The 10,694-nt window shown below is 42.0% G+C and overlaps 1 pseudogene; it reads left to right on the top strand.

Annotated features, from left to right (window-relative positions):
* The first annotated feature begins 298 nt into the window (after window positions 1-298).
* Window positions 299-1,677, top strand: LOC148016453 (cytochrome b561, DM13 and DOMON domain-containing protein At5g54830 pseudogene; annotated as a pseudogene).
* Window positions 1,678-10,694: the final 9,017 nt, after the last annotated feature.

Below are 10,694 nucleotides of genomic sequence, written 5' to 3'. Positions count from 1 at the left end.
GATCTGTTTGTGGATCTTGATGATAACGATCATGGGTAGTTGGCCCATCCGGAGGATGCGCAAGATTAGAGGGGGTGGATGTCGTATTGCTGCGCATTCGAGGTGTGAAAACCACCCAAAAGTTGTCTGTGTGGGATTTGATACTTTGTACATATTTAGTTGTTGTGATTATACTTTTGTTCTGCGTAGGCAGTATAGTGAAGAGGGTTTGGAGCAAGAGGAATTTATCAATAATGCTCTGGTTGACATGTATGCAAAATCTAGTATGCTTGGAAAAGCCCAAGAAGTATTTGACAATATGTCAGATCAAGATGTTGTATCATGGATGACACTGATTGTAGGCTATGCTGAACATGAACCATTTGTCAAGGCACTTGCTTTTTATCATCACATGCAATTAGAGGGTGTCTGTCCAGATGTTGTCACTATTGCTTGTGCCTTGAAAGCTTCTATGTGCATGAAAGATTTGAGATATGTTGAACATGGATTTCACTAAAGAACAGACTAGTGGAAGCAACTTCGAAGCTCAAAAAGGGTGACCCATTATCCAAATCCTCCTAATCCTGACAAAGTTTTATATCTTAACAAGATTGAGGCTCCTGTGCTGAAAGTTGAAAGAGGAGTACCAGTTACATTCTCCATCCAAGCAGGACATGATGTAGCTTTTTGCATCACCAGTGACCCTGTTGGAGGTCCATCTGTTGCAAATGCAACCCTGTTTGCAGGAGGACCAGATGCACATGGAGTACTTGCAAGCCCATATGAACTAAAGTGGCAGCCTGATCGCCTGATGCCTGATGAGGTTTTTTTATCAGTCCTACTTTCATAAGAAGATGGGCTGGAAGGTCCAGGTTGTAGATGGGGGCTTAGCTTATATGTATAACAGTAGTGCTTTTCTTGCTGATCACATGGTAGCCTTGTTCTGGATGTTGACAGACTCAGGGATCTCATTTGTAGTACAAGCACAGAAGAAAAGTTGTTATGTTGTAATAGGATTTGGAGAAAAAAATGGTAAATACATTTGCATATGTGGGTTGGCTGGAAACGGATGTTTGCCATGCCTCTACATACTGGATAGATGGTAGAGAACCATCTAGCATTCATCCCACGGAAGAAAATCTGACGGATGTCCAATGTATGCAGCAAAATGGTGTGCTGACATTTCAATTCAGCAGGCCATTAGATCCTGATTGTAGTGGACGTTCAGAATGTAGGAACATCATAGACCCATTGATTCCACTCAAAGTAGTATGGGCCTTGGGAACACAATGGAAAGCTGATCAGCTCAGAGACAGGAACATGCATTCATTGAGCAGCAGCAAATACATGTCTATCTATTTGATGAAGGGGTTAGCTGAATCAGAACAGGAGTTAAGACCTGTATTGGAAGTCCATGGATTCATCATGTTTTTGGCCTGGGCTCTACTATTTCCAGGTGGAGTCTTGGCTGCAAGGTATCTGAAACATCTAAAGGATGATGGTTGGTACCAGATCCACGTTTATTCACAGTATTCAGGGGTTGGAGTGATGCTGCTAGGTGTGCTATTTGCTGTAGTTGAGCTTCGTGATTTCCATCTTCATTCTTGGCACGTGAAATTTGGCTTATCAGCAATTATTCTTGCCTGTTGGCAACCTCTGAATGCATTTTTCTGTCCCAAAAAAATCAGCCAACAGTAGTGAACGAGTGTCAAGGAATCTGGCCGAGGTCACTTTTTTTGGTGGGGAGAAAAGCCAGCCGCTTTATTAGTCTGAAGAAAAAAAAGGAGCTGCTTAAAACGGAAGAGGATGTCGTCGATTGGAGGGGAAGCTTTCTCTGGGGGGGGCGATTTGTGAGAATTTCAGCGGCCAATGAATCGTGGTTGAGTGCCTAGCTTGACATTCTTTTTACTCGGAGGGGTCTCCTGAGGTATCTTCCATGATGGTGAGGCAATGGAAACAGCAAGCGCAAGCAGCACGAACAGTGTATGCATACAACTGCAGTCTGAACCATTAAAGTAAAGCTTTCCGATCGTTGATGCGAGGAGGAAGAAATGCTCAGACATGGAGACTCCACGGGAGGACTATTTGCGGCATTCCTGCAAATGATGTGACAGTGAAGAAGGCATCCGAGGAAATGGATTGCGATTCCTTGTGAATTCAAGAGAAGTGAACTACCAAGAGTTCTCCAATAAAAGAGAAAATACGACAAGGAAGGAAATTGGGAATCATACCAAATCACAACAAGAAAAAGAGGGAGGATTTCTGCAATTTAAAAACAAGGCGAATCTGGATAACTGGAAAAATGGAACTATAGAGGTAAAAAGAGGGAAAATTTTAGATGATGGATGGGAGGGAGAACTCAACAACTTCAAAAGGGAGATTCAGGACATGAAGAATAGGGGAGCTGAGGGGAAATAAAGTATCAGAGAGCTTTGGAAGATGAAGATGCAAATGAAGAAGAAGTATGCTTAAAATGTATTTACATAGATGGATAGGTATCCTGAAATTGGAAAGCCTCTTGTCACAGCTCCTATATCAAAATCCTGTGTATTAGTCTTTTGATACGGCCTTGTATCAATTTTGTGCTTATAATCAAGAAAGCTTTAAATCTATTTTATTATTATCCTTTCAAAGCCGTTTCCTACGCAATCCAGAGGCTGCTCGGGTTTCTTCTTCTTGTACCTTGTATTTATTATTGGTAGAAATAAAACAGAGTCTTGGTATCACTTTCTCATCTTGCTTATTCACCTGTTTGATCTTTTATCCTGAAATTAGTCAAGGTCTTCTGTAGACACGACTTTGCTTTGCTTTGGCAAATCCTTCGACAACTCGCTCGGTATGGCCATCCGTTTGGGGATGGCAGGCGGTGCTAAAACAGAGTTGAGTCCCAATAGGTTCAAAGATAGCTCTCCAGAAGTGTGATGTGAAGAGAGAATCTCAGTCACTAATAATTCTTCTGGGTAAACCATGTAGCTTGAATATCTCTTTGATAAACAATCTTGCAATGTTGGAGGCTTTATAGTTTGTCTTTACTGGAATAAGGTTTGCAACCTTGGTAAGCATGTCAACCACAACCATGATGGAGTTGTATCCTCCCTGGACTTGGGGTAGGCCTACAACAAAATCCATACTGATGAATTCCCATTTCATTTGGGAAATGTGAAGCGGTTACAGTTTCCTTGGCATCGTGACATGTTCGGCTTTGATACATTGGCAAGACAAACACTCAGTGACATATTTGAGAACGTCAACTTTGAGCCTCTCCCAATGGTAGCTCTTCCTAACTGCATTAAGAGTCTTAGCATAGCTAGGATGTCCTGTGAATGGAGAATCATGAGCTTCCCACAATATCTTCTACTTAAGTGATTGGCTTGATGGTATACATAGCCTTGTTCTATAGTAGACAAGTCCATTATTAATGGTAAATTCCTGATACTTAGCCTGCAGCTTTTGATTCTGATCCTTGGTAGAGATCTCCTTTAGCATCGTTTGGTAGTCCAAATCATGGCATGCTTTCTCTCTAGCTAGTTCAAGTATAGGGTTGTTTGGCATAGATACTTTTGTAGCTAGAGATCTCGCCGTTGATGGATTCTGCAAGATTAGGGAATTTAGGAATGCCTTGCGACTAAGTGCATCAGCAACTACATTCTCTTTCCCTGGTCGGTACTTGATTTCAAAGTCATATTCCTCCAACACTTCAATCCACTGACGTTGCCTCATGTTGAGCTCGTTCTAGGTAAAGATCCATTTGAGACTCTTATCAGTTACTACCTCGAATTCCTTATTGAGGTCTGGAAGTTTTAGAATAGGTGCTGATACCAAACTTTGCTTCAATCTTTCGAAGCTATTCTGTTCGGGAGTTGACCATGTAATGGAAGTCTGCTTCTTTAGTAAATCCGTCATAGGTGCTGCAATCAAAGCATAGTTTTTTATGAAGACCCTATACCATCCTGTCAATCCAAGAAAGCTACGTATCTCTTTGACGGATACTTGTGTTGGCCTCTCAAGCACATCTCTGACCTTGGCTGGGTCCACTGATATTCCTTCTATTGATACTATGAATCCAAGATATTCAATCTACCGCTTTAAGAATGCACACTTCTTCATTTTTGCATACAGCTTATGTGACCTCATTGTCTCAAGGACAATCCGAAGTTGAGGTTCATGATCTTCTTCCTGTTTAGAATAGATTAAAGTGTCATCGAAGAAGACAAACACGAAATCATCAAGATATGGCCTAAAGATATCCTGCATTAACCTATTGAAGGTGGCAGGTGCATTCGTAAGCCCGAATGACATAACTAGAAACTCAAAGTGCCCATATCTTGTATTGAAGGCCGTCTTTGGGATATCTTCTTCCTTGATCCTTATCTAATAGTAACCTGACCTGAGATCAATCTTGGAGAAGATCTTCGCACCCTGAAGACAATCAAGAAGCTCATCTATTCTAGGAATAGGATACTTGTTCTTGACTATTGATTGATTAAACCCTCGGTAATCAATACATAGTTGAAGTGTCCCATCTTTCTTTTTCTGGAATAGTACTGGAGCTCCCCACAATGAATTGCTAGGCCAGATGTAGCCCTGATCTAGCAGTTGCTTGAGTTGTTCCTTCAACTCAATTGCTTTTGGTATGGACATTCTATAAGGTCTCTTTGCAATTGGTGCAGCTCCAGGTACTAACCTAATCTCATGATCTACTTCTCTTTGAGGCAGAAGTTCAGTCAACTCTTCAGGGAATACGTCCGGGTATTCTTTTAGCCAAGAAGGTCCTTCATGAGACTCTTGCTTTTGATGTAATTTGTTGAGTTTGATCAAGTAAATAGGTAATCCTTTTTTGACTCCTTTTATGATCCGAGATACTTTGGCCAATTGGATTTTTGGCACTCCTGCCTCACCTTGAGTTGTGACTAATTCCCTTTCGGAGTTTTGAAAGGAAACTTGACCCTTTCCACAGTGGATGTGGGCGTCGTTAGGTTTAAGCCAATCCATTCCGAGTAGACACTCATGGATACCTAAATTCATGACTCTCAATTTGACCGAAGTCTTCTTTCCTCCCAGAAAGAATTCCACCTTAGCAGTTTGCCTGGTACAAGTAACCTCACGACCATTTACCAATTCCACAAGCAGGGTAGGCGCTTTTACTGTGGCTATTCCTAATCTTTTTGCACATGCTAGAGAGATAAAGAAATGTGTACTGCCACAATCAATCAAGGTCTTGAAACCTTTACCTTGATAGTCCGACGGTGTCTGAATCACCGAGAACTGGCGATTCGGCCCTTTCTTGTGTAAGGCGGCATGGATTGTCGCTCTTTCAAATTCTGCTTCCATGGTCGGATCTTCCTCTTCTTCTTCTTCGCATTTTTGTCTATTGGCAATGCAGGCGGTTCTTCCTCTTCCTCGGGTAGCGGCTCCTTGACCACGGCCTGTTCCTTGGAAAGAAGCTTGGCGATGTCCTCCGCCGAGCTTAGGACATTGCCTCTTGAAGTGACGGGGTTCGTTGGAGTGAAAACAACGAAGGTTTTGGCCATTACTTTGAGTAGGAACAAAGTTGTTGACATTATTTGTCCTTGCTTTCTTTCTTTGTCCCTGATTATGACCTTGAACTCTCTTCATTTCAGGTCTGAATGCTCCTCTGTTCGGGTCATTATAAGACTAAGTTTTGTTACCCCTTGGTCTAGCTTGCACCTCCTCAATTATAGGTGCTACTTGAATGAGTGCATCCTGAAGGTTTGATGGACGCATAGATTCGAGACGGGTATTTACTGGTGGATTTAAGCTCACACAAAATTTGGACACCTACTCTGTCATGTCCATCTGTGGCGCATACTTTAAAAGTGAGACGAATTTAGAGTAGTATGCGTCAAGAGTGAGTCCTAGCTGTTCTAGCTCGTAGAACTCGTTCATTTTTTGCGTGCAATATGTAGGTGGTAAGTATCTTCCTTGCACGGCTTTCTTCAGCTTCTCCCAGGTAACGGATCCCTCTGCAATCCCTTGATCCCTGCACCATTGCTTCCACCAAAGTCTAGCTTCGCTGGTGAGTTTTAACTTGGCGAGCATAGCCTTATTGGCGGGTGTAGTACCGGCTGTTTGGAAGTAATCCTCCATGGATTCAATCCAAATTTCAGCATCAGCTTGAACGAATCTTCCTCTCCCGTCAAACTCGGGTGGCTTAATCTGCTTGAGAAGGAACTTCTTCTCCTAGATCACAACAGTACTTGATGTGGGAGGCGAATTAGGAACCTGTACCTGGGGTTGTGCCTGAATAAAGGTTTTCTTAACGTTATTATACAATAATCGACGTTAGCTTATATTACATCTTTAATTCAGCTATCTCGTAAACAATGTAGCTACTTAACTTTTTATTAACTCTTATGCACAGCCAGACATTGATAAAAAGAAGTCTTTATTTGTATTTATATGGGCATAGCCCTTTCAAATACAACGTTTTATGTGATGATAAGCCAATTGTTACATTTAGTTTGGGGAGAACAACGTTGTATTGCATTTATCTACAGGAACTATATAATAGTAAGGTTTTGGGTCATGGATCTTCAGGAATCGATAAGTCATTGGAAGTTTAGGATATCCTTTCCATTGGAATCCATACTTCTCATGGCAGCCCAACATTTCAATCCTATCGGCAGGGATTACACGGGTTACTTCCTCATATACATATGAGTTCATCTCAACACTCCGACCTCGAATATGTAAAGTCGAATTTACGTGAGCTTCCACAAAAACGAACAGCTTCACGACTTTCAGGTCTTCCAACCACTTGATCCTCTTTAGGTTGGTCTGTAGATAAGCAAACCAATGGGTGGCTATACAGTAGATTCCTAAAGCACCCGTCCATCTTTGTTCCATGTACAAGGGTGATGGATTATAGATCTGCTCGAGGATGTTCATCATCCCAATCCTTTGTCTATAAAGTGGAGAATGCATTACAGTCATAAAAATGACCCAAAATACCAAAAACTTGTTCCACGCTTCGTAATTCTGCAAGACAGCATTGAAGGTAAGGAAATCTTTGGACAGCAACAATTGCTTTACTTCATTTCTTTGAAAAATACAATTCCGTTGTTGGTCGACTCTGATACCAACTGTAACGTGTCCACTAGTATCATCCAGGATGCGTCTTAGCAGTCCATCGGAAAGAATGTCTAGAAAGCTCCGCCCGACACTCCCATGGAATGTTACGGGGTTTGCGATCTAGGGCTTTCCACATCTGCCATGTAGAGCAAGTATTCTGGCAGTTCCCACTTGGGATCGACCGGAATTAGGGTTTTCTTGATTGGTCATTTCCTAACAGCAACTAGCATTGGACCCAATTGAACTACTTTACGCACAAACTCCAGGTTCGAAGCTGATTCACGCTGCACTTGGTTCAAAGAGAATGGGAAACAAGAGGGATGCAAAGCTCAACCTCTCTGCCATAAGGCGTAGTCCCATTCCGTTCCCCTAAAATAACGTAAATTGGTTAAGACATAACTCTAGGTCAACGCTTTTGTTGTTCCTGTCCTTTGACAATCATCCCACTATTCTTCGAGATTTGAGAAAAGTTTCCAGCCAACCGGAACCACCCAATTGTAGGATGGACCCATGGCCCATCCTCCGCACTTTCCTTGGTTTGTTTTAGTTAGGTAATTATCTGACACGTTAGTTGGACATGTAACAATCAGCTTCTTTAATTAAACCGTTAAGCACTAGTTCCTTCACGATATCTTATCAGGTGACATAGAAAAACAATATCAAAAAAGTTCTTTATTAATATATCATCATATTTATCTTTGAAATACAAGGAGTTCCGCCTGTAGGCTTGTCCATAATCCGCCCGAAGGTTATCTAGTAATCCACAGGGATCACTATTCCAAGTTTCCGCCTGTAGACTAGTATGTAGGCCTCGAGATTCAATCCCGAGTCACGTTACCCTCTTGTGTAGGACCCATAAGGCGAGGGATTTACGGCCAGAGCCCCCCCTGGCACCCAAGCGTCCTCCTGCTCCAAGTAGCGCTCATGGAGAGACCTCTCGTGGTGGGGTCGGTCCACGTTCCTGGCGCGGTCAACAACCCCCTTTGTTAGGGTCAAGCAGGCAGTCGGGGGTAACTGAAGCTGCCACTCCCTTCAGGCCTTCAACCTGAAGTATAGATATTCATTTAATTTGTAATTAATAAATCAAAAAGTGCACTAAAATCTCTAGCAAGCATAAATATTTCCATTGATCGATCTTGTTGTTGGCAAACTGCTAAGGAAGGAATCTTTCCTTTTGAATGCATCTAGGACTCAATCTGGGGTGCCTTGCAACTTGGCAAGATCCTTTATTTTCTGGGTTAGGGCATACCCTATTAATCCAACTTGGTCAAACCCTAAAGTTCATTGGATACTTCAGTTTTTTGGTTTTTAACCTTCCTTACTTAGAAGGATATCAAAGAATACATCCTTTTGCAAGATAACTTGTGTAAGGATTCGCCATCCTTGTTGAGGGTATTTAACCTTTCCTCTTGTGAATCAATCACAAGACCATATGACTTCGTACTTGCTGTGCAAGTCCTGCATCATAATATGCGATGAAACAATCCGTTTCAGTTTCTTTAAGCTGACGTTTGTTAGACCTAGGGTCTCCTAACTTTTAATTTTTTCTTTAAGAACTCAGGGACAAAACCTAGTTCTTTTATGTTGATGATTTACTGACCCTACAATCGAGGATTGTGGGCAAGTATTTAAGGTATAAACATTTCTTGGATTTTAAAGCATTCCCGATGAATATTTTTCAGCATAGTTATTTCTAAGTTTATATTAATTTGGTTAACTTTTAGAAGGTAGTTTCGAGATTACTTCTGTATGATTTGTTATCTATGTGTCAATTGACTTTTCAATCTTATACTTCATTGATTTGAGGTTAGGTTAAATTCATCTAATCTTCCCTTTTCTTTGCGAATAAACTCATGCTAAATAAGCAATCTTTTACTTGCTAAATTAGGCAGTTAGCAATGACAACTTCCTAGAGTTTAAGCATCGCAAGAATCCTTTCATGATTTGCACTTTCCATGATGATTTGTTGTAAAAAGGAATAGGGGTTAATAGTGCAAGATGTAGTTTATATCTTCCAGACTTAACCGAAGTATACTACTTTAGTGGGTAAATAATCTTGCTCATAATTCGTTTCAATGCATAATACTTTTTTGAAGGAAAACTATGTTTATACTTTATTTATTTTGCATGTTTAATTAAACTAAATTCCTTCGTCGTAAATAACTAGTACAAAATATATCTTATTCCTAACAATTCATCTTGTACGATTAAATTAAACCGATATAAAATTAAGAAGGAAAAACTTGGGTTTGGGGTGAGATATCCACATGGATACCGGGAGATGACCCTCCAGTAGCTACTCCTTGGACTTTCTTAGCCGGCATCGTAGTTGTAGTCCTTCGAACGTGGAAGCAGCTTCACACTCCTTTTCGGAATTCCACCGTCGCTTCAATACTCTTCTTCTCTTTTTCGAGGCAAGAAATCGTTAAGGGATTAACCACGAGAAGGGGGTAATAAGACCTTTAAGGCCTTAATTCATTTGCGAGGGAAAGGCTTACAAGGCTTAAAGAAAAGGGTCTATAGGGTATATATACGGTGCAAGGGTGTGTATAAGTGTGGTTTCGAAAACATATGAAGGGCCTTGGGAGATCTTTGGGCACGGGAGTGAAGGGTATAGGAAGGGGGATTCTTGGAGAGGTTTTTAGGGCACAGGGTGGAAAAAGCTTAGGGGTTTAAAACTGGGGTGAAAGGGTAAAAGGGGGAAGGTGAAGGGCTTATAGCACGGGGGGTTCTAGGTGGGAATTTCAAGAAGAAGAGATTAAGGTGGAAATTTCAAAAAAAAAGGGAACTTGGGTGGAAGTTGCAAGAAGAAGAGGACTTACGTGGAATTTGCGAGGGAATGGGTGCTTAAATCTCGGGTGGGGGGGGGGGAGGGGTATAAAACCGCTTGGAGAAGGCTTGTGGAAGCCCACAAGAAAGGATTAAGGGGCTTGCAATATGAAAGGGCTTATAGGACCCTAAGGCATTCTAAGGGGGAAAAGACCACGGGGAGGATTTTTAAATCTCGGGGTGGCCACATGGACACAAGCCTTAAGGGAGCCCCCTTATGGAAGCTTCCAAGGAAGCTTCTATACCTCAGAAGCTTATGTGGAAGAGGGAGGGAATTTTCAGATTAACGTGTGGGGGGGGAACACTTCTATTCATGACGAGGAGGATTTCTAATGGCGGTAGCGCCAATGTGTTGACTGGTTGGCGGCAGGGCGGCTCCTCCTCAACAACATTCAGTGGCGGTGCCCCTTCGTACTCTACGGCAGCGATATCCTCACTCTCTCCTTCCCTCACGGTAGTTAAGTAGCATTTTGGCATCAGGTGGCAGCATTTTCTTCGTCTTCTGTCCCTCCTCCTCCTCCTCCTAGTAGCTTGCGGCCCTTCCTCAATTATATAGGGGAGGCGAGGGAATTCTCCCACTCAAACGTGTCCATACGCATGGCCGTGAAGCCGAGCAAGCTCCAGCGAGGAGCTTGCTGGCTCTTCTATTCCCTTCCCCCCTTCCAGCTCGACCGTCACGCACAGGAGGATAAGAGAAAAAAATTTTCCCTTTAACCTTAATAGGAGGTGAATTCGATATATTACATTATAAACTCAGATATGATGAAGAACGTTCTCGAGCTTATATTGTTCAA

This window comes from Lygodium microphyllum, chromosome 23 (assembly GCF_053477565.2).
Source record: "Lygodium microphyllum isolate KBCC chromosome 23, Lygodium_microphyllum_v1.1.10, whole genome shotgun sequence".
NCBI classification, from domain to species: domain Eukaryota; kingdom Viridiplantae; phylum Streptophyta; class Polypodiopsida; order Schizaeales; family Lygodiaceae; genus Lygodium; species Lygodium microphyllum.
This window is presented reverse-complemented; position numbering and strand designations above follow the sequence as displayed.